The sequence below is a fragment of the Crocodylus siamensis genome, chromosome 1 (genome assembly GCF_052110815.1).
Source record: "Crocodylus siamensis isolate JL-2025a chromosome 1, ASM5211081v1, whole genome shotgun sequence".
Classification (NCBI taxonomy): Eukaryota; Metazoa; Chordata; order Crocodylia; family Crocodylidae; genus Crocodylus; species Crocodylus siamensis.
In genome coordinates this window covers 187,235,090-187,259,293 of record NC_143395.1, presented here as the reverse complement: position 1 = coordinate 187,259,293, position 24,204 = coordinate 187,235,090, and the positions used below count along the sequence as shown (strand labels likewise).

Here is a 24,204-nt window from a genome sequence, read left to right as displayed (position 1 = left end):
CTTTCATGTTGTTATACATTTATGGTCCTAGCAGTCACTGTGTTGGGGATGATCCCATGCATCTGAGTAATTTTACTAAGGCAGTTGTTTATTCAGTTTTGCGTGTGGCAAAATTAAGTAGTTAATTTTGACATTGCATGTTGTGCTTTATTTATTGATGCACCATGCAAACATTTAACAGGTCTATTTATTTATTTAGCTTTGTTAATGCTTTTTGATATTTTCATGTTTATAATGGGGTATGGGAGGCCTCCAGGTTTATGTTTGCCCAGGGACCCAATGAACCTTAATCTGCCTCTGCCTCTGGCTCAAACACATTGAACACAAAGTGCTCCTCAGGCCCCCCACCTTGTGGCCTCCACACCACCCTTGCAGCCACAATCCAGTTCTCTAGTCACTTCAACACAAAATACAAACATAAACCCATCTGTTTCTTGTACTCTGCCTCAGGTTTCCGTGCACCACAAGCTCTTTTCTGTGCTGTCAGCTTCTTTGCAGCCACTCCTGCAGGCAGGAGCTCTTCTCCATCAGGAGATCAGAGCCGGACTAACTACTCTGACTCAAGGCTCAGCCTGACTGACTGCTCTAACCTTTTATCTCCCTGTGCTTCTCTCTCTAGTCACATGGCTCTCCTTTGCTCCTTTACTGAGCCCAGGTATCCCTCCCTTAGCTCAATATGTATCCTTTTTTATCTGCTGCATCTTGAACAGCCGAGCTGCTTGCTTAGTAGTTGCCAAAGCTCAGCTGCCACCATCAGAATGCAATTCAAGCCTGTGTTCTCCCTCTTAAAGTAACAGGGCCCAAAATGTAGAGGTGGGGTATTCAGAACAGTATGGAATTTTTTAAGGGGAAACAAGAAAATCAGTAACCTATTTGGAAACTTTTAGCTGTAACATCTCTTCTCAGGGACTCCATTCACTTGCATCAAGGGCAAGGGTTCTCTGGGCAGCAGCGTTCAGGCATTTGTCAGAAGACCTGGCTTTAAAGGAGCTTTGTGTGGGTAGCTGTATACGACGCTCCACGAGCATTGCCTACTTACAGGTGTGAGAGTTTTGCTCCCTGCCCACTGGGGCTTCTCTGGTGACCAATGACACTCTCTCCATCTCTGTTTCTGTGCGTCACCCTTCCATGCTCACCTGCTATGGCTTGGTTTAATTAGTTAAGTGGACGGCTCCCAGTGGATCTGGGGTTGCACAAACGATACCACTGGTTGTCTTCTCAGGGCTCCCGCCTCCCCATTACCACGTCCTTTCACCAACCAGGTGTTGCAAACACATACAAAATGGAAGTTCACAAAATCAGAATAAGTCTTCTACTACCTAACCAATGGTCAGGACTGTCTCAGGGCCTTGGGACAGTATCTTATGGATAATCAGTCTGCACTTCAAGGATTTAATGAACTCAAGGGTGAAAACATAAAATATTTAGAATGTCAGTGTTCCAGCACTCACGGTTGGATGCTCTCATCTCCCACTCAGCCTTCTGGGACCTTCTACTGCTGCTGATCTCTATCTGGGGATGTCACTTTTAGGCCTCCATTGCCAGATACTCCTTCAAGTATCCAGACTAGAAATCTCTGGTTTTCCCTCTGCAGCTGGCTCTTTTCGGCCAGCCAGCTTTCACCATTAGACCATTTTTTACCCGTGTGCTGGCTCTTCCCAGTGTACTCTCTGCCGGGCCAGCTCTCTTCCCCATGACAGCTCTCCCCAGCCTGCCGACACGCTCTGCTATCTCCCTTCTGGGCCAGCTATCCCCAGCGTGCTGGCTCTCCCAGCTGTGCAGGCTTTCTCCAGGAACTGGTGTTGGGCTTCTGGTTATACCATAAGCTGCTGAGTGCCTGCCCACATGCACTGACACACACTTCTAAAGCATGGGTGGGGCAATGTCGGTATTGGCCATTGCTCCTCCGGCTCAGCTGAGACTCCTCTCAGAAGGTAGGAGATTCCTTTGGCCCTTCCCAGGCCCACTGCTTAGCCCCCAGGAGCTAGGGCTGCTTCTCTGTTCTCTCCCTGTCCCATCTTCTTCGGGATGTTGGGAAGCACACTCCCGCAGTGATCCAGGAGAATTTTTAGAATGAGCAGTGCAAGGAAACTCTGAATGCATGATTCACACTTTGCATCTCCCCCACCCCCTCCAAGACAATAATACAGGCAAACTGAACTCACTGGGATTGATGGGGAAATGGTCACAACCTGAGAAAGCCAGAACCTACCCAAACTAGATGGTGAACATATATGAAGTGGGCAACCTATCCTGAGTGGCTTTTGATAAATAATGGGGTGGTAGGACAATATAGCAAAAAAGTAGATAAGTAAATACAAGACAAATAGTCCAAGAATGTAAATTCCCACTCTTCCTCTAGACTATACCCTGATAGATCCTGCTGACTGACACATGACTAATCCTGAACTCATGTTAATGACTGATTTAAAACAATATTCAGTTCAGACACATTTGTTGGCTTGTAGACAATGGGGACCCCTTGACAGAGATAAGGGACTCAAGAGTTGGCTTAGGAAAGTACCAACATACTAGGGATCTCCTGGAAACCACTGAGTCTCTGCAAAGTGAGACAGTGGAGCTTGTTCTAAACAAGCAGTTGTGGGATGTTAACCAAATCTTGTACCTATTTGTGGTGGTATAAGAAGGGCAGGATCAGTTAGACCCTTTGTCCCCCTGGAAGCAAAACTTTGACTTGGAATTTGCAGAGAAAACTTTGCAGGTCTCTCTTACTGGATTCCCCTAATCACCTTCTCAAAGTCAGGATTTCCTCTCTAACTTGATGCCCCACAGAGGAATAGTCTATTTTTTTTGTTTCAAAACTAACAAAAGAGATGCCAAGTGTGAATCATGCATTCAGGGTTTCCTTGCACTGCTCATTCTAATGAAGTTTTGCATCTTATGAAGTAGGCTGTTGCCTACAAAAAGTCATGGCACTCTGATCTAGTTCATTTCCAAGGTGCTAACCTATCCCACCTTCTGCTTGATTCAAAAAGTAACCTTTGGTAACCTTTCCTAGGCTCTGTTGATAGCTCTGTGAAGAGGGTAGTTGAATTTTTATGACAAGCAGAGCCAGAAATCAGTATTCCTATCAGAAAAGGTGAAGGGGGTTTAATGTTTTTGTTGCAGTTGCTGTGAAACCACTATGGTTAGGGGGACTAGCTTTGAACATTACCTCCCCTGCTTTGTGTATGTGTTTAGATATAAAGCAGGTAGATGCACATCCCCTGTCTTTTTGGGCATTGAAACTGGTGGCACTTCACAATTGCTGCAAGGAATAAGGAATGAAATATTGTCCCAAAAGGTTTCACACAGGCTTAGGCTTCAAGAACAAGTTGTCCACGATATACTTAGGTCAACTCTGTTATAATCTGTGTGTAGGTGAAATAGTGTAAGGGTGATGTTGTGGCCATAAGAGTCCGGAAATTATGTGAGGGGCAAGGATTTGTTAGGGTCATACCTTTTATTGGGTTTGAGAGTCAATGTGTCAATCACTTGAAGTTGGTGGCAGCTATGGGGCCTATGGCTGATCACTTTCTTCTGCCCTATGGCATTCTGGAATGATGGCAGGTTCATGAGTCTCCAACAGTGATTTTGTGTGACTTAATCCTGTGTTGATGTTTACCCTTAGTGTATGTGTGTCATGAGAACTTAGAGGAAATCCATGGTGTAGAGAAGGCTGTATCAGGATTGTCCTCTGCATATGTACTGATTTTTTTCACAATGAAAAACTTTGAGGACACATATTTCTTCTGTGAACACTGTGGATGTTTTCAGGTTGTAGATCATGGACACCAGTAGGGGACTGAGATTTCTTTCATTCCCTCAAGTCACCTGGAATGTGACTCTTGCCCAGAAATTTTGTGAATATGGTAGGTTTCTTCCATGCCTCAGATGGGTAGGAAATGTGTCTGTAACTCTGCTTCCCTTTTCTTGGTTGGCCTCCCTGCTTTCTTCTTGGTCTGTGATCCACATGTTACACATGCTGCCAACTTTTAAATGATCAATTTTGAAGGGAGGGATAATTACCAGGTTTCAGCTTGCCCACTAACATCAATATTATCAAAGAAGGCTCAAATGCATACCCTGTTTTCTAAGGAATTACCACCCAGTAATGCAAACCCTTTGGTTCATATTGATCTACTCATGGAGGATTATGCACAGCTGTTGACAGGTAAGACTGAAAATATGAAACAGACCACTCTAAGTGCTGGTATACAAAGCAGTTATTGAATAGCAATCTCAACATTCAGGCTGCTCCACTCAGATAACCTAATCTTTTTCCTGCATTAACACCTACACATTGAAAGGAATTAATTATGCCTATCAGTCCATATAGATTGGGTGTTTCATTTTTGGAAGCTTATTCTTGCTCCTTTATTATTGGATGATCAATAAATCCTTTTACTAAGTAGTTTTATGGGTATGCTGTGGAAAAAACATCATATAAGTTTGGCTTTAGCGGATGCTCTTTTTTATCATTGTGAAATTAGCTCAGAGACAGGAGTCCAATCTGCCCTTTAGCAAATGGGATTAGGGTTTCCCTCGCATCATTATTTTTACTGCTAATAAGAAACAAGAAAACTAGCAATAACAAAACAAAAGTTAAGCATTAATAGTTCATGCTTTCATGTTCGTGCATTAATTGTTACTCTTCATTTATTAATAAGATGAAAAGGAATTGCCATAGTAACTGTTGCATATCGTTAAGGAAGATACAAACAAAATGTAGCAAACTATGTTGTAGCTCCATTGCTTTAAATAAGGAGAATGTGCAGGGTGCATCATAAGGAGCTCCAAGAGAGATGCTGCTTATAGAGGGGGTCCCAGAAAAGTCAAGAGAAGAGAGCAAGGTGCACCCATGTTTGGAAGACTGTAGTCTGCTCTCATTCTCCTACCACACCCTGTCTTTGGCTCTTGTTCAGGTTCCCCAAGCTCTTCGCGCTCAAAAACAAAGGAGCCAGAAACAATCAAGCTCACAGAAGGACTAAATGTTCCACATATCTCCAGCTCATCCTTTAAAATCAATAGGAAGGACGTTTCTGTTTTTCAGAGGAAACATATATTGACAAAAGTTCCGGTTTAAATACTACCAGGCACTGGAGCATGCATTTAAGGCTAAGCAAGACTTTGCTGTTGAAACCTGTTTCATTAGAAAATCAAACAGGTTTTTTATTTTTAGCTGTGACAAAATGAAAAGTTTCAGAGAAAGCTTTCCTTGACCTTTTATTTTTTTTCAGTGAAAAAACTAAAGGGTTTACTTTTTATCAACAGTTTCTGGCTGATTTTTTTGTCTTTTCTAGTAAATTACATTTTCCAAAAACAAAATTTAAAAAATCAAATTTGCATGAAAACTTTTCTTTGTTTTTATTTTGTCAAAATTTTCTGAAGAAAAATATTCCAACGGCTTCTAAGTGGGTGGATTCTACATTGTTTTAAATAAATTGAATTAATATCATACACTATTTTTTAGAAATAGTAATTAGAGGGTAGTTGGTTTAATGGTTTCTGATCCTTAGGGTTCACTTGGGTCATATTTTTAGGCTTTCCCCAACCATTACAAGAAAAAGAACCTTACTTAAAACAGAAAACTAAGATTCTCATGTAACTACCTGGCTGTAGTGAATGAGTCTTTTAGAGAGCCATGATATATTCCAAGCCCTTTGAAAAAAATTAATAGTTGGCAACACTGAATATTACTAGACTTGGGGCTAGACAGTGATAAGGATTGGAAGAACTCACTGCCTGGAAAAACATACCCAGAAACCTTTCCATTAGTTCTGCCTTATAACTACCCAACATGACCATATGTACTTGAAAAAATATGTATTTATTAAAAAAAATATCTTCAGCATCTCTGCCAAAAAAGCTAAGGACAAGGTAAACGCGCTGGTAGAGAAATGAAACCCAGTTGCAAAGACGTGTTCCTTAATAGCCTCTCTACCTCTGTGTTGTGGTACGTTCTGCAGACAGATCAGTTCCAGTACACATTCACATTTGCAATTTGGCAAAAGGGTATTTACTGTAGCTTGCTTTTTTTTCTGGCTGGCTAGTAAACAGGCAGGCTTTTAGAGAGAATTACCCATAATTTTCTAGCAGTTGGAGTTCATCTTTCTACCGCACTTTCTCCTTTTTCGGCTTCATTTTCTCTGGGGTGGGTTAGAAGAACAGATGTAAAATCTGGGAAATTTTCCAGATTAGTTTTCAGGTATGTGGGATGTTCAGTGCTGGCAGCATTAAACCACTGGCCTATGTCTGTAACAAGGCCATCAGCGGCACTGAGGAAGCACTTTGAACACATGTTGGAGCCCGGCCAACTCAGGTGCTGTGAAGAGGAACCATTTAGTCCAATGCTTTTTTTTTCCAGATGCAGATAACTTAAGGGACTTCCTTAACACCTGTAGAAATTAATCTGCCTGGAACATCTTATACCACTGCAAGCTCATGAAAACTACTGATCCTTATGCTTAGTTTCCATTGTTCTGAGAGAACACCCAAATGTCTCTTTTAGTGAGACACGAAGTATGCTCACAGCCTACCGTATTCAAAGGATGTTTTGTAAGATTTAGATTCCCCTCTTAGGTTTCCCCTCTGTTGCTCGTAGAGTGGGGCTGCTGTAAAAAGTTTGTTCTGATTCCAAAGATATTACTGGTTCCAAAGATATATTCCTCATTTCAAGTACAGGGAACATTACTGGAAAAAGTAGAAGCTCTTTAAGCAGAGCAAACTGTTGCAATGCTTCCATTTGCTGTTTCAATGATACCTTTTCCTGTTCTCTGATGGTTTGGGAAATCAGGAAGTCTAGCTTTCCCTTTCACTCCTGTAGAGCAGTGGTTTTCAAACAGTGTGTATACAGCACTTCGTGAAGGGAGACATACCTAAATTTTAGTAATGGTGGAAGAGCTGCTGATTGCTCAGTGCACAACAAGTATTGGCATGGCTGCACAATAATGACGCTCTTCCTAGGGGGACATGTAGCAGAGGTAGAAGGAGCTATATGTTGCAGGTAAAGGGGTACTTAGCCAAAACAGTCTGAAAATCATTGCTGTAGAGTACTCATCAGCAGTAGCTTTTGGATAAGCAGCTAAAAGCTGCTGCCAATTTGGCAGCATCTATGAAAGGATTAAACCTCTAGCTGTAGAGCTGCAGGGGAAGGGGGAGTGACCCTGAGGAATGAACTCTGCTCCATGCTGCCATCATTCAGTCATGGTGAGTTCATGCTGCGGCAGGTGAGATCTGGAAAAATCTTAAAGCTTTATTTTCCATTCTGCCTTCTCAAAAGAAGATGCATGTCTTATTTAAAGGGTGTGGTATGTGAGTAAATATGGTATATGGTTAGGTAACCAAACACACAGGAATTTTCAGATAAATGCTATATAGGCAGCAGCACGCTCAGTGACTGAAAGTAACTGAATTTATGGGTGGTCTCCCAGTTGTGTAAGGACCAGGTGTGACTTGTTTCATTGCCTTTGTACCAGGTTCCTGGTAAAGAGTTTAGAAAAGCCTTTCTCCTGCGCTATGTGAATCTACCATGAACATTTTGTTGACCTGCATGTTCTTTCAGTCCTTCTTGCAGAAGGCCTTATGTCCCTAGTTTCAGCTCCATTTTTTGTGTGATTTGCATTTCAGATGCTCTCTGTCTGGGGAGGAGGAGACAGGAGGGGAGGGACCTGAACAGAGGCAAATGCATGGTAGCTGTAACAGCAGCAGCAGGAAGACCTAAGGTGTGTACAGAAGTGCTCCATGAACATTTTACTGTGCTGTAATTTAGAGCAGTTTTTAAAGCACTATAAAGTTACAGTGCTCTTAAATATGGCAGAAGTGCAGTGTTTGGTGAGTACGGGCCTCTTAGCCTCTCTGTACTTTCCAGGTTAGGAGGCAGGGGGCACTCTGCAGCCTCCTGGGTCTTCTTCACTGGTCAGAAATTTGACCATCATACAGAAGTTATTTAAAGCTCTGTAGGTTGTTAGAATACTGTCAAATACAGTGCTTCAAATTTAAAACCTGATTTACCAAGGGTTAATTTAAAGCACTGTACCCATGTCTTAAATGCTGTAAAGCCATGCACTTCTGTTAAGTCATGGCACTAAAATGTTTTAAATGGTGAAAAAAGCAACTTATGTATGCACTTCTGTTTTGCTTGACCCAGCAGGAAAACAAGCTTCCTGGTTTTGTGCACATTGGTGGAGTCTACCTCGCTGTGGGGTGAGTGCTTAGGCTGAGCTAGGACCTTCTTGTCTTCACCCAAACCCCATTCCCTTATTCCAAAACTAGATTGTCTCTTCCAAAAATAACAGTCTACCAGCAAGCACTCTCTCTCACAGGTGCCCTGCTGGTTTCAAAGTTCATTGAAAGGCCCTGCCCCTTCACAGTCTCAGTTGTCTGGTGACACCATCATTTCTAAGGCTGTGGCATTTTTCCCTCCCTTTCATGGTGCAGAAGCTTTTTGATATACAGATCATAGTCCCCCAGTGGGAGACAGAGCCAGTTCTGGCAGGTAACTGGCCGCGTGAATCTTCGCTTAATGATGCCAGCAGATTCATGGCAAATGAATAATTCCTGAGTCAGGCCAGAAACCCTGGAGCTGAGGCTGCTGCTGTAATAGAACCACCCTCCCCTTCTGCTTGTCTATCTCTTCATGCTGCTGCTCATGTGTCTTCATTTTCCCAACACCCGTGCAGAGATGGTTACACTTCACATTAAGGTACACTTGTAAATGATGATGGATGCCTCTTAAGATGTTTGTGCATGCTATAGGAATGAGCATCACGTGTGATAGACTGCTGGACAGCTGCAAGCACATCAGCAGAAGATGCTAGACATGGATGTAAGCAATCATTAACAATTGAATAACCATTTATTGAAACACCATTCAGTAACCATTTATATATTAAGCATTCATTTAATATTTTTAAGTGTATACTTACATGTTATTTGCAACATCACATCTAAAACCAAGCTCATGGTTTATCACTCATGATCCCTACCTTACTGTACAGAGCTGAAATGTCAACATACAGGAGATATCTCGAGTCACTGAAGAAGTACCATCAAGGCTGCCTGCAGAAAATCCACAATTAAAGCTGTGTCTAGGTCCAAATCATTGAATCTTTCTGAATCTCTCCAAATTGATTTGGAGGGTTCCAATTCAGATAGATTAAAAGGTTTCCTGACTCAATTTGGATTCGGAGATTCGGCCCCTGAATTGGGCCAAATCCTCGCCGAATTGAATCAGCGACTGAAGTGTCGCACAGCCCTAATGCACAGTCGTCAGTGAAGCATGGCTGTCTGGAATTTAGACCTCACTTGGAGCCTGCACAGGTTGCAAATGTCTCCATCATAACAGTACCCGATCATATAATGACCATGGTATGGGGATAATGATAACAGGAGATGGAAAAGCAGAAGTTGCAGAAACTGTGTGCTGCAGACTGAATCAAGAATCCAGAGCCACCCACTCCTCATGAAAACATATGCTGGAGTTACAACAGAGTCTGTCAATCCTGGATTGGCCTCATCAGCCATCTTTGGACCCAGAGATAAAAGCAATCATGGAAGACAATCATCCTCGACTGAGAAGGATTGCTGATATATTATTATTATGTAATTTGTATTTTTACAAGGTCCAGCATGTATAATTTGGCTGCATATTTAAAATAGCTGAGTATTTCTAACATTAGAGTAAAAAGGAAATACTCTCTATGTATTCACCCAGCTCTATTTGTAACCCGCTATAAAAGACTTGGCATTAACCTGACCCTTTTCCTCAAGCCTTGTGTACTGTAAAGGTGGTCTCTCAGCCTAGTATCTCTTGAGGAAATATCAACTTTTACATGACAACTTTTACAATATACCCTGCACATAAAAAAAAAAAATCAGTGTAAATCTTGGGTTCCTAGATAATGACCCATGCTTTTGGGTGGGGGGACTTGCTGTGGTGGGATGGGCTTCACCTCTCTCCTAAAGACAAGTGTGTCTTCTCTTCCAGGTTGGCTGATCTCGTACAGCGAGGTTTATACTAGCCTCGCTGGGGGAGGGGGCTGCAGGAAGACAAGGAGACACCACCCAAGCAAGACAGGTGACAAATGCAAGGGGTGCCCAGGTAAGAAACAGGGGTCCAGACAGTCTCTCAAATCGGGGGGTGGCACACGCAGCTATGCAAGGCCTTAAATGCCTATATATCAATGCTTGTAGTATGGAGAACAAACAGGAGGAACTCGCCCTCAGAATAGCCAGTTCAAACCCAGACATAATAGGGCTTACAGAAATGTGGTGGGATTCATCCCATGACTGGGCAGTTAGCATTAGGGGCTATAGGCTTTACAGGCAGGATAGAGAAGGAAGGAAAGGTGGGGGTGTGGTGCTCTATGTCAAGGAGCAATACACATCCTCTGCCAGCAGAATGGGGTCAGAGGAGGGGCAAGCTGAAGTGCTCTGGGTCAAGATACAAGAGGGCCATGGGGAGAGGGATTTAACGGTGGGGGTCTACTACAGACCCCCCAGCCAAGGGGAGGAGCTGGACGGGAAATTTTCATGCCAGCTTGCAGAGGCACTTAAGGCAAGGGATGTAGTTGTCAGGGGTGATTTAAATTACCCGGACATCTGCTGGGAGGAACAGTCAGCCAGATTGGACCGTTCCAGGAGGTTCCTGGCCAAGATACAGGACCTCCACTTAATTCAGGAGGTGCACGGTCCCACCAGAGGAAATGCCCTGTTGGACCTGGTCCTGGCCACAGGCGATGACCTGGTAAGGGGCCTCCAGGTTCTTGACCACCTGGGTGATAGCGATCATCACTTGCTGGAATTCACCATCCAGCACAGGGTGTCAAGGGCCTGCAGCAAGGTGGTAGCCCTAGATTTCAAGGGGGACAACTTCAACGAGTTGAGGAGATTAGTGGGAGAGGCACTGGGGTTCCCAAGAGCAGGAGAACTCAGTGCCCAAGATAAGTGGTCATTCCTTAAGGAGACAATACTCAGGGCAAGGGGGGCAAGAGTGCCCAAAAGCCCCCCTGGTTCACCAAGAGCATCCGGGAATGCCTGCTTGCCAGATAGGCAGTGTACACCCAGTGGAAGGGGGGTGCTATCACCAAAGAGGGGTATACCTCCTCTGCTTGGCCCTGTAGGGGGGCTGTCAGGAAAGCTAAGGCAGACACAGAGCTAGGACTTGCGTCCAAGATCAAGGATAATAAAAAGTCCTTTTTCAAATATATAGGGAGGATGAAGAAGGCACCAGGAAACGTGGGGCCCCTGCAAGATACGCTGGGTAATCTGGTGGTTCTGCCAGAAGAGAAAGCAGACCTCTTTAACCAATTCTTCACCTCCGTTTTCTTGGGCAGGGACTGGGACTTCCCCACCGTGATGCAAGATGGACTCGAGGGGAATGCCTCCAGACCTCAGGTTGGGGAGGACCAGGTTATAGAGTTCCTATGTCCTATTTGGACATGTTCAAATCAGCGGGTCCGGATGCTCTCCACCCCAGGGTGTTGAGGGAGCTAGCAGGGGTTATTGCAGGGCCCTTGGCACAGCTTTACAAGTGCTTGTGATGCTCTGGCCAGGTGCCAGATGATTGGAAGATAGCCAATGTGGTCCCCATCTTTAAAAAAGGGAGGAGAGAGGACCCGGGCAACTATAGACCCGTCAGTCTTACCTCAATCCTAGGGAAACTCTTTGAGAAGATCATCATGGAGCACATCTGTGATGGGCCGGCTTCAGGGATGATGCTCAAGGGCAACCAGCACGGTTTCATTAGGAACAGATCATGTCAGACCAACCTGATTGCCTTTTATGATCAGGTCACAAAAGCATTGGATGTAGGTGCCACCGTGGACGTTGTCTTTCTGGACTTCGGCAAGGCGTTTAACACCGTCTCCCACCCCATCCTCATTAAAAAACTAGGCGACTGTGGGATTGATGCCTACACAGTCAGATGGATTGCAGATTGGCTGAAGGGTCATACTCAGAGGGTGGTGGTGAATGGGTCATATTCGATCTGGGGGGAAGTGGGCAGCGGGGTCCCCCAGGGCTTGGTCCTTGGGCCTGCACTGTTCAATTTCTTTATCAGTGATTTGGACAACAGAGTGAAAAGTAACCTGTTTAATGTTTAACCTGATGATACCAAAATTTGGGTGAGGTCAGCACGCTAGTAGGGAGGGAAAGACTGCAGCAAGACCTGGATAGCTAACAAAAACAGGATGCATTTCAATACTGACAAGTGCAGGGTGCTGCACTTGGGCAGTAGTAACCAACAGCACACTTATAGGATGGGAAACTCTCTTCTTGAGAGCACAGAGGCAGAAAGAGATCTTGGAGTCATTATTGACTCCAAGATGAACATGGGCCGACAATGCGAGGTCACAGTTGGCAGGGCTAACCAGACCTTGTTGTGCATCCAAAGGTGCATCTCAAGCAGGGCTAAGGAGGTGATTCTCCCTCTCTATGCAACACTGGTCAGACCACAGCTGGAGTACTGTGTCCAGTTCTGTGCGCCCCACTTCAGGAGGAGGGATGTGGACAACATTGAGAGGGTCCAGAGGAGGGCCACTTGCATGATCCGAGGAAAACAGAGCAGACCCTACTATGAGAGACTGCGGGACCTGAACCTGTCCAGCCTTCACAAGAGAAGGCTGAGGGGGGACCTGGTGACCATCTATAAACACACTAGGGGGGACCAGAACGGTTTGGGAGAGACCTTGTTTCCCCCTGTGCCCCCTGGCATAACAAGGAATAACAGCCACAAGTTGTTGGAAAGTAGGTTTAGTTTAGACATCTGCAAGAACTACTTCACAGTTAGGGTGGCTAGGATCTGGAACCAACTTCCAAGGGAAGTGGTGCTGGCTCCTACCCTGGAGGTCTTTAACAAAAGGCTTGATACCTACCTGGTGGGAGTCATCTGAGCCCAGTTTTTCTCCTGCCCTGGCGGGGGGGTCAGACTTGAAGATCTATAAGGTCCCTTCCAACCCTACTTCTATGATTCTATGATTCTATGAATCAGCTATAGACCAGTTCAGCTGGATATACACGGAAGTTCATAACAGCTTAATTAAACGGATTTTAAAAATGCTTTTAGTCAAATTGGGAAAACTCTTTTTTTAGAGGCAAGGCCTCAGATACCATCATGTCACTTTTAAAGAATGCTACCCCAAGAATCCTTAAAGGCTGAAGCATTTCTTGGTGTACATTCAGGGGAACTTTATTATTGACTGAGTGACATTATTATGGCTTTTAATGCTGTTGGTGTACACTTGTCAAAGAGAAAAGACTAAATTGAATTATTAAACAAGTCAACAAGCTGAAAATTTAGCTTTTTCCCTAATGCTTTTGTCACTGGGTAAATGAACTAGTAAGTCAAACCCATCATAAACAAATTAGCAAAATTCATTATAACAAAAGTGAAATTTAATGACATGCAGCACATTGCCAAGATTTTTAATCAATTCTTTTCAGTCTAGGTCCTTGTATGGTTAAAACTGGAGAAGCAATATAACACAACTAGCTCATAAAACAAAGGGAAAATCTCCAGTGAAGGTAACAACACAGAAAAGAATGTTTTCCTTCAGGTCTTTCTTTACTGAAATTTTCACAAATCAAATTCCTTTTGAGTTTTCACTATTAGTTGAATTAAATCACCAGAACAAAATAAAGTAGCAAACAAACTCCTCCCTCCACTTCTCAAATGGTTCCCCAAGATCCTCCCTCCACTTCTCAAATGGTTCCCCAAGATATGAAACTCAGTGAAGAAAAATACTAAAATACATACATAAAACAAATGGAATACATAAAAACAAATGGAATGTCCTTTCTCACTAACATAAGATTTTTGTATAAAATTAGCAGTTTTTTAACATACAAAAACCTAGGAAATACTTAATACTCTTTAAGAATGTTCCATCAAAGTGATTAGTCTTTGAAAAAAGTATTTTTCTGAAACTCAAAGTTTCTTCTTGAGAAAATATCAAATTTGCTGAAATGTTTCCATTCTCTATGGGCAAAACCAAAATGTTTTGTTTGGGGTTGGCTTGATGCCATTAAAGATATTTCATTTTGTTGAACTAACCAATGTATTATACAGACATTTGACTCAGTTCAACATTCAGCTCTGCCTTCTTTTGGGGACTACAGTGCTTTGTGGGAGTTGTTCTTTGGATGTTTTATGAACCTCCTTTTCCCCATAGAGGCCAGGCTTCTTTGGTAGACTGCATCTGCCAAAATGCCACTAAAATTGAATTTCACTGGTAGATAGTTTCCTTGGAAAGTGGATATATAGTAGGCAGAAACAGTTCAGAGCTAGGTGAATAATTCATTTCCAGTTCTTTGATAGTTTAAAAAAATTGTAGATGAATGAAAATGTCTTTGTTTTGACAAAATAAAATGTTAAGTTTAAATTCTGACCCATTTTTCTCTTTTTTGATAAAATTTAAAGGAAAATTTTGAAACTAAAAGTTATTTAAAAAGTGAAACTTTTCACTTGACTTTTAACAAAGATTTCCCCTCTCCTGAATTTGGCAAAATTTATGCAAGTTGTGACAGGGTGGCCTCTTCGCCAGGTCTCTACTGGCTACCCACCTGTCTCTGGGGCAATTGCTCTCCTGCCATGCCTTGATAGAAAAATATGAAAGTTGTTACTAAGGCAGGAGGCTACTCATTTTCTGCTCACCAGGGCCTTAGTACATGCTCCAACCTCCCCTTTACATGTCCCATGCCTCACAGATGTTTTACCTCCAGCTAGCTGGCACTGGGACCAGAGCCCCGAAGTCTCACGTGGGACTCTCACTCCTTACCAGTGCTGGCAGTCTCAGCAAACTCACTCTGGGTTCCCTCACACTACTCTCACCCCCTCCCAGGACCACTACCATGAAGGCTCCTCTCTGGCTCCCCCTCTGCAGCCACAGGACTCTCATCTGAGCCTGGGTGCTGCCCTAGGTCCCTCCTCCTGACACGGGCCCTGCCTCAGAGCTCACCAGGAGCAGAGGTCCCACTGTCCAATTTCACCACCCTACCTGCCTTTCACTGGAAAGGTAACTGGCCTGGCATTTCCTGGGGGCTCGCATGCCATGAGGAGCCCCACCAGGCCACCCAGCCCCAGACGGGTGCAGTGTTAGGTCTTACCCAGGACAAGGAGCCTCCAAACCACCCCCCTAGCTCCTGCTCTTGCCTCCAGAATGTTCCATGCCGCGAGGGAGCTGGATGGTGCTGCCCCCTCACCTGCAAGCAGCCAACTGCTGATTCTGCCTGGCTGACCTTTGTTTGAAAGTGGCCACCCTCATCAGGCACCTGGCAGCTGCCTACTCCAGCCCTTAAAGTGGCAGATGCCCAAAGGTGCCCTGCCACACAAGTTAACAAAACATTTCAGTATTGCTAAATCTGCATTTGGATGTAGGAAAAGTGTTTTGTGTGAAAAATATTACTTATTTCTCACACAGAATCAGAGTATTAGGAAAGGAAATAGGGAAGCAGGTGACAGGGAAAGGTGACTGACTGACTGACTGACTAGCGGACTCTCTTCATTTATCTATCTATCTGGCCTCAATCAGTCTCATCCAATCTATCTCTTTCCACAACAAAGATGGTTTATGACAATTGCATTAATCAAGAAGTATGGGTGTGTCACACTGCAAGGTTGAGAATGATACCCATGACTGTAGAAAGTATTCTCTGAAAAATCAAATTACCATGGTTGTCAGGGTTTGCACGAAAAAAACCTGATAATCTTTGACTTAATTTGGCTTTCTTCGGCTTAACTTCAAGACCACAACAACCACAACAGAAAAAGATGGAGGGGGAAAGAACAAAGTGAAGTAGGGAAGGAACTGGAACAGACCATGTGCTGATCTGTACAACCTGAATTGTATGATTTTATGTCCTCCTCCTTTGATTCTTTTCGATTTATACCAGTGTAAATCAGGAGTAATTCCATAAATGTCAATGGAGTCACATTGGTGTAAACAAAAGGTCAAGTAACAACTCCGATTAAATATAAATTTGGTAAGGATATACAAAGCAAAAATTAGGATGGAGGCAGAGGCATCTGTGGAGATAAAATGGTTGCATCTATACAAGACACTACATTGGTAGCTCATCGCTACAGCGATGTAGCATTGGTGGGCATGAACTGTGACTCGTTGCTATTACGCAGTATGGTCAGAAGTGACTGGTGCACTGGGTCAGCAGCACATGTAGACATGCCCAGTAGAGACTAGCCTAAGGGGCAGGGCAAGTAGTGAAGACAAATATTTTAGGAGGTTATCACAGAAAGGGGCAGTTTGTTGCACAGTCTGTATGAAAAAAGCATGTCCTGCTGTTGAGAAAGGACTGAAGTTTTTAGCTACAGCAAATGTGCAGCCTATTTGAAAGAAAGAGAAATGTTTAAATCTTTTAACTAATTAAAGTGATGCTTAGCAACCCGGTGGACAGACAGGCCAGAAGCCTGAAAGTAAGTTTTTGTAGGTGTAATAAGTGTTGTAAATTCAGTGGAGCAGAGAATGTAGACCAGGAAATTTAAAGCTGTCTCTCTATGTTTGTGAAAGCCCTTATGGAAACACATTCTCACCTATTGTTAGAAGCCAATCTACACAGTAGGAAGCTGCATTAGCCAAACTTCTTTTTTCAGTTTTAATTTTTATCAGCTCAGGTAACATTTTATCAGATTCAGTAAAATTAAAATCGCCTAGTATTTATCTACTTATATTGACAATCTATCTTTTTAAATCAAATGAAGGAAATATGTGTTACAATGCACCATGTTATCAAAGGACAACTTGGTACCTAGATAAAAACTCACCTGATAGACTAACATGTTCCCAGGAGAACAGACAAAAATGCCATCCATACAACTAGAGAAGATTCTGAAAACACAGTACAATAAATCTTGAACTGAAATGGCATCACCTAACCATTGAAATACAGGCTGCATAGCACTTTCACTGAAAACTTTTGAAAGCCCTGAAATGAGAGAGGGGGGTGATATCTGCAGTGTGATGCAACCCACACTGATGTCTGTGGGCTTTTTTGTATAAGGAAGTGAATGTTTGTAGCTAGAGATAGGGACTAAAGTTCTGGTTTTCTATGCGTAGCTTTGCCATTGACACACTCTTAGGCTATGTACAGACATTGGACGAGGTTAATCAGGTTCAAGATGGCTGCCCAATTTAAGCTTAGTTCATCTCGGTGCTGACCGACTTACAGACTCAGTCTCAGTGACTGGAAATCAATCTGGACCTGTAACTGTGCAGAAATGTTATGCACACAACCTTGTATAAAAAATTCAGAACCTGGTTTAAGATATACCTGGATTAATGTAATTTATGTTCTGTTACAGCTTTAAACCAGTTTCTGATCACTTAAACCAGTTTATGTGTAACTTCTTCCCCTAGCCCTATGTGTTACAGATTTGGACCAGCTTCCAATCACTTATACCAGTTTATGTGTAATTTCTGTCCCTAACCATAGAAAAAGATGGCCCATGCCCCAAAGAGCTTACAGTATGAGTGGTTGTTCTCACTAAAGTATTTTGAAATGTCAGGTGGAAAGTCAATGTGAAAATATCAAGCATCTACTTTATTGTTATTGTTATTATTATGGCAATGCACCCTACTTTAGCCACTAATGTACATCCTTAACATCAACAATATTATAAGACACCATTTTCTTGGATAATAGTTAAATTTCCTATGCCCATCCCTAATGGCATAGGTTTAACATATTCAGTAGGATTTAACGTGGTTACCTGTAGGTGTCTCTCTGACACACAAATAACATGTAGCAAGACATTGTTTCTTATACATAGGATGTTTCAAAAAGTGGGAAAGTGGGTTATGTTGTTAGAAATTCACCCTCCCCGCAACCTGCACAATGTTTTAAGACACTTCTCATTGTGCATGGTGTCTGTGTTTAGTAGCATGGAAATCTCTAACTCTCAAAAGAGAAAAATTAGCAAACAGCACAATATTTCTACGTGTCTGAGTAGTTAAAACCTTGGTAGAATCCAAAGGTGGATCTAGAGAGTGGGGTAGTTGCATTCCCACTTTGATTCCTGGTCCACCCAAAATTTAAAACCAACTGCTTGCTTGTGGCAGCAGCATGGCTCATTGTAATCTACCTGGTTCCTTCTGAGCTCTTCATTCCACAGGTTTTAATGACCCCCTCTTTCCTTTATGATGGCTTTGATGTTCCACTGTTCAAGCTACCCTGTCTTTGTAACTCTGTTATCTATTTGCTGTTTCTGGTAATGTAACTCCTATGTCATAGTCCTGAAATCTGTTTTAACTCTAGCTAAAACTTTAGCTCAGGTATTGAAGCATTAAAACCAAGTGAACATTAACTCAGGTTCAGAAATAACTTTCAGTGAAGTATCGGACACTCTGTCAAGATGCTCAAGAAAGCTGGATTTTATTTTATTAATCTTAAAGAGAGATGTACATTTAATACCAATGACCACAGAACTAATCTAACAACCCCTTCTGATTATTTTTGCCTAGTTTTTTTGTATTTTTATATATGATATAGGAAATTAATGTACAATCCTATAAAGAAACACTTGTTTTTGCTTTGATCTTAACCTAAATAATATAGCCCTAGGCCTCTAGCATATTAGTTCTTGTTTCATTTTAACTAGAGAAAAATGTGTTATATGTGATAATGTATCACATGATTTTAATCCCCTTCTGAAAAACCTAGATCTATCCACAGTAGACTCTCTCTTTCTTTTTTCTCTCTCCTCCACTCATCTGTGTAGTACAGTCGTTTCCCCAACCTTATTACTTATAAATGTGAAATGCAGTGCTTACCAAGTAGCCTTTTTGTCTAAAGAAACAATAGAATTATAAAATCATAGAAAAGAGTCCAGAATCTAGTCCAGCCTTCTGCTCAAGTTGGGATTGCCCTTGTTTAAATGATCCCAGCCAAACACTTGTCTAACCTTCTCTTACAAATTTCTGAAGATAAAGATTCCACCATGACTCTAGGTGATCTGTTCCAGTGCTTAACAACCTTCATGCTGAGAATGTTCTTCCTAATAGCCAATGTAAGCCATCTTGCAATTTAAGATCCACACTTCTTATCCTATCCCCTGCAGCCACAGAGTCTATTGTTCTTTATAAGCATTCTTCAGATAGCTGGTCATTACTATCAATCCTCCCTCACCTTTCTCTTCTCCAGACTAAATAATCATAGTTCTTCCAATCTTTCCATGTAAGTCATGTTTTCTAGACCTGTAATCATTTTTTTAACTCTCTGATAGATTCTAATTTGTCCATGTCTTTCTTGAAGTGTAGTGCCCAAAGCTGGACATAGTACTCCGGGTGAGGCCTCATCAGTGCCACAGTGGAAGAATCACTTCCTTTGACTTGCAAATTACTACAGCCTAGTAAGCTACTGGCTTTTTAGTGTTTTTTTTTGCAAGAAGAGCACATTGTTGGTTCATATTCAGCTTATGGTCTACTACAACTCCCAGGTTATTTTCTTCAGTACTTCCACCTAGTTAGTCTTTCTCCAGTTAGTTCCATCCTAAGTAATGGACTTTGTACTTGTACTTTTTCAAGTTCATTTGATTATTTTTATACCATTTCTCCAGTGTATCAAGGTCAGTGTCTGCAACTCCATGCAGCTTGGTGTCATCTGCAAATCTGCTTACTGTACACTCAATACCATCCTCCAAAACATTAATGAAGATTGTAAACTATATTGGACAGACCCCCGGGAAACCCCACTTGATAACAAGTGCTTCACGCACAATGTAGTAACCACCCGTACTGCACCATGCTTTAGTACTTCCAAAAGGAAGTACTAAAGCACAGCTTCATAGCATTGTTGCCATACAGTGATGTGTAGACATGTCCTAAATTAACTTTAACCCATTGGTCCAATACTGTGACTGCTTATCTTGTCCCTGTCTTTGCTTCCAACTCTGCTTTTCTCTGATAGCTGACCTTATTTCTAAAGACTAAAGAAAAACGGCAAGAATACTTCAACTTTTTTTTCATCATCAATGAGGAGATTGCCCTCTGCATTTACTAAGGGACTGTCGCAGAACACTCAGGTGCCCTGTGCCTGAAAGCACAAATGGCTTGAGAGAGACCCCAGTGGTGAGGAGGAGGAGGCTCAGCTGCCAGTCACCAGGGCAGCACAGGTGCTGGTTGCTAGGGCAACAGTGGAACCAGCTGACAGGAAGGGGCAGGGCTTGGCCCTTCTTAAGCCAAGGCATGAAGCCAGGAGGGCAGTTCCCCTCTGGCAGCCAAGGGAGAGGGAGCTCAGCCAGCGTAGAGAGAGAGGAGAAGCCTGACTGCATGAGCATCCCCTGGTTGCTGCCATGGGTTGGAGTATTTCCTGGTAGGGATTGAATGTTGTCCTGACCAAATGGTTTAGCTTTATGTTATAGCCCAGGGGCTTGTGTTACTGTTTGTTGTTGTTCTGATCTGAGGACCAGGTGAGGCTACTAGGTGTTGGGGGAGGCCTCATAGGGGCTCCATGGTAGCGTGGGGGCCCCAACCAGAGGACTGGGTCTATTAGGGGTTGGAGGAAGCCTCATAGGGGCTCCACGATAGTGTGGGGGCCCTGGTGTCAGAGAGGGCATGGTGTTTGGGATGCATTGACCCCAGCCCAGAGCAAGGGGGGCAGTAAGAAGTCCCAGTGTGGGCAGTTGCGAGAAGCCCCAAAAAGGGGACAAGCCAGAGAGCACCAGTGGGGGCGCAGGCTGCAAGACAAGCTAGAGAGCACCAGTGGGGCATGGAGTGTGGAACTGACCAAACAACGTCTAGTACATCTGCGATGCTTGGGGCATGGTACAGGGGTGGTTGGAGCCATGCATGGCCCATAAGGCTGGGGTGTACTGAGTCACCCAAGATAGAACACAGACTGGGATACATCAGAGCACCATGTCAGAGAGAACTAAGGGCAGCCTCCCTTAAATATTATTAACATCAAAGACATGGTGGGTGAGATTGTGAGGGTGCTTTTAATATCACCTTGGCATGGTAGGGGGACACTAGGGGAGTTCACAGCCACCCCTAGGACCCTGCACTGCTACAGGGACCTATTCTTTCCTCTCAGACTTTTCATATGCTTGCTGACTACATTTTGTTTACTTTTATATTACGTGCTAGTTGCCTCTCAATATGTGGCTTGGCTGTCCAGATTTTCATCCTACATACCTGTTCATGTCCTCTCATGCTCATTCCTAGTAATATGTCCAAGTTTCCATTTGAAAGGGTTTTTTTTAGTTTCAACTCATTGAAGAGGCCACTGTTTAGCCAGGCTGGTTTCTTGCTGCATTTCCAGTCCTGTCTTTTTCATGCTTGTCTCCGATGCAGTCCTGCCCACCAGTTCCCTAAGTTTATTAAAGTCTGCTTTTCTGAACTCCAGTATCTTTATTCTGTTTCTCTCCTTCCTTAGGATCTTGAACTCTAACCGTTTTTTGGTTATTGTCATTCTTGACCAATTTCTCCCTCTTGTGAGCAGCAGAATTCCAGCCCCTACCCCCCCCCTGCCCCTTTTCCCCACTGCCCCAGTTGGCTTCTCTACAATCTGCAATGCATTCCAGGAACTTGCTCAACTGGATGCCCACTGCTGTGTTATCCTCCCAGTAGAGGTCATGGTAATTAAAGTACTCCATGAGCAGCAAGTCCCATGAGCCAGTGCATCCAGTCTGGATGGCTGTCCAGCTGGAGGAGGGAAGAGAAAAATGGATCAGTAGATAAATGTATGTGATCTACAAACACATCCATACAAGTCCAGATCATAAGTACTAATAATACTGAGATACAGTTTGCAATAACTTCCAGGGACCCAGAGGCAAAGTAGTGAAAACATTAAGAAGAAGATCACAAAACTGGGTAAGTTTAACATCTGGGATTGTTGCACCAGAGGTTAATGTAATATAGGTACAAACTGATGTCTCCTTTGACCTAGGAACTGACCCGGATCAAAACAGGAATGGTTTGATCTTTCATGCCTCACTATTCTATGTTGCACTGATGCTTCTTTGTTGATAGGTGGACAGCATGGGCACATAGCTTGACCAACTTTTCCCTGAAATGACTAGCAATAACCATACAGGCGTACAACACTATCCGTTTTAGGGCAGGGAAGTCAGCTAGTAGGGCTGAGGTGCTCGGCTTCAGGAAGGCTGACTTCAATGAGCTTGGGAATATAGTGGGAGAGACCCTATTGGAAGAGGAACTGGCAGGGAAGGAAATTCAGGAAGGACGGTCTTTTTTAAAGGAACAATCGTGACAGTGAAGAAAAGGTCCATTCCTGTATGCAGGAAAGGTGGTAAAGGGGCCAGGAAGCCCTCTTGCCTTACCAGAGTAGTCAAGAAGTGCTTTAAAAAGAAAAAGGAGGCTTACAGACAGTGGAAAAAAGCGGGTAGTCACCAAGGAAAAATACACAAGTATAGTCCATATTTGTAGGGAGAGGATAAGGGAGGCAAGGGTGGTGACTGATATCAGGTTGTCAACTGAAATCAAGGACAATAAGAAGTCCTTCTTTAGGCATATAGGGAGGAAGACCAAGGGAAATGTGGGGCCCTTACAGAATGGGATGGGACAGCTGATAACAGACAAGCAGGAGAAAGCTGAACTCTTTCATGAATAATTTGCATTGGTGTTCTTGCATATAAATGGTCGTCACCCTCCTGGCTGGATACTGGGTGGATGCATGGGGGCAGGGTATGATTGTCAACCAATGATCAGTGTTGAACTGGTGAAGGAACACTTAGAGTGGCTGCATGTCTTCAAGTCAGCAGGATCAGATGGACTACACCCAAGAGTGGTGAAGGAATTGGCTGGAGTCATTGCAGGACCATTGGCAAAGGTAGTTGAAGACTTGTGGTGCTCAGGAGAGGTCCCAGAAGACTGGAAAAGGGCTAATGTGGTGCCAATCTTTAAGAAGGGAGGAAGGAGGATCAGGGAAACTGTAGGCCAGTCAGTTTGACCTCAATACTGGGTAAAACGATGGAAAAAATTATCAAGAAGCCCAATTGTGAGAGACTGGCAGAAGGCATGATGCTAAAGGATAACTAACATGGTTTTGTTGCAGGCAGGTTGTGTCTGACCAAGCTGATCTTCTATGTTCAAGTAATGAACCACTTAGATGTGGGAGATGCAGTTTGCCATGTATTTGGATTTTTAAAAAGGCCTTTGATAGTATCCCACGATACTCTTATAAAAAAGACTGAGGGATTGTGGGCTTGCAGAGTCCAGTCAGGTGGGTTGGGAACTGGCTAAGGCATCGAACCCAGAGAGTGTTAGTGGACAGGTCTGTATTGACTTGGTAGGAAGTGGCCAGTGGTGTCCTGCAGGGTTCATTTTTTTGACCCCATGATCTTCAAAATCTTTATCAACGATTTATATGAAGATGTGGAAAGCACACTGGCAAAGTTTGTGGACAATACTAAGTTACAGGAAAAAGCAGTCATGCTAGGGGATGGGATGGGGATCCAAGCAGACCTGGACAAGCTGAAAAGGTGGGCAGAGCAGAACCAGATGCAGTTCAATAAGGATAAATGCCGAGTGCTTCATCTGGGGAGAAGTAACCAGCGACATGAATATAGGTTAGGAGGAGATATTCTGGCCATCATGAGGGCTGAAAGGGACCTTGAGGTTATGGTTGATCACAGAATGAACACGAGCAGCCAGTGTGACTCTGTAGTAAACAGAGATAATAGCATATTGGGTTGCATTGGCCAATGCATTTGTGAGCAGGGCTAAGGAGGTAACCTGGTATTGGTGAGACCCCCAGCTGGAGTACTGTGTCTGGTTCTGGGTGCCGCACTTCAAAAAAGAAGTGGAGAATCTTGAGAGGGTCCAGAGAAGGGACACGAGCATGATTGAGGGCCTGGAGAACAAACCTTATGAGGAAAGACTAAAAGATCTGGGAATGTTCAGCCTGGGGAAGAGAAGACTGTGGGGGGACCTGGTGGCCATCTATTAAGTATGTAAGGGATGAATATTGGAAGCTGGGAGAAAAAACTTTTCACTTATGTGCCCATGGGAAGGACAAGGAGCAATGGCCACAAGCTGTTAAAGGATGGTTTCAGGTTAGATGTAAGGAAGAACTTCTTTACAGTAAGCATGACCAGAACCTGGAATAGACTTCCCAGGGAGGTGATGTAGTCCCCAACCTTGGAAGTCTTCAAGAGGAGACTGCACAGACACCTTGCTGGGATCATTTGACTCAGTGATCTTTTGAGGTTCCTTCCAGTCCTTAATTTCT

The 24,204-nt window shown here is 43.4% G+C and overlaps 1 long non-coding RNA gene across 1 annotated transcript; it reads left to right on the top strand.

Moving 5' to 3' along the window:
* The first annotated feature begins 8,150 nt into the window (after window positions 1-8,150).
* LOC149873781 (uncharacterized) lies at window positions 8,151-10,031 on the top strand. The gene is made up of 3 exons (XR_016440058.1): window positions 8,151-8,205; window positions 8,758-8,827; window positions 9,989-10,031. It is a non-coding gene; the product is annotated as an uncharacterized LOC149873781 (long non-coding RNA).
* The last annotated feature ends 14,173 nt before the right edge of the window (window positions 10,032-24,204 follow it).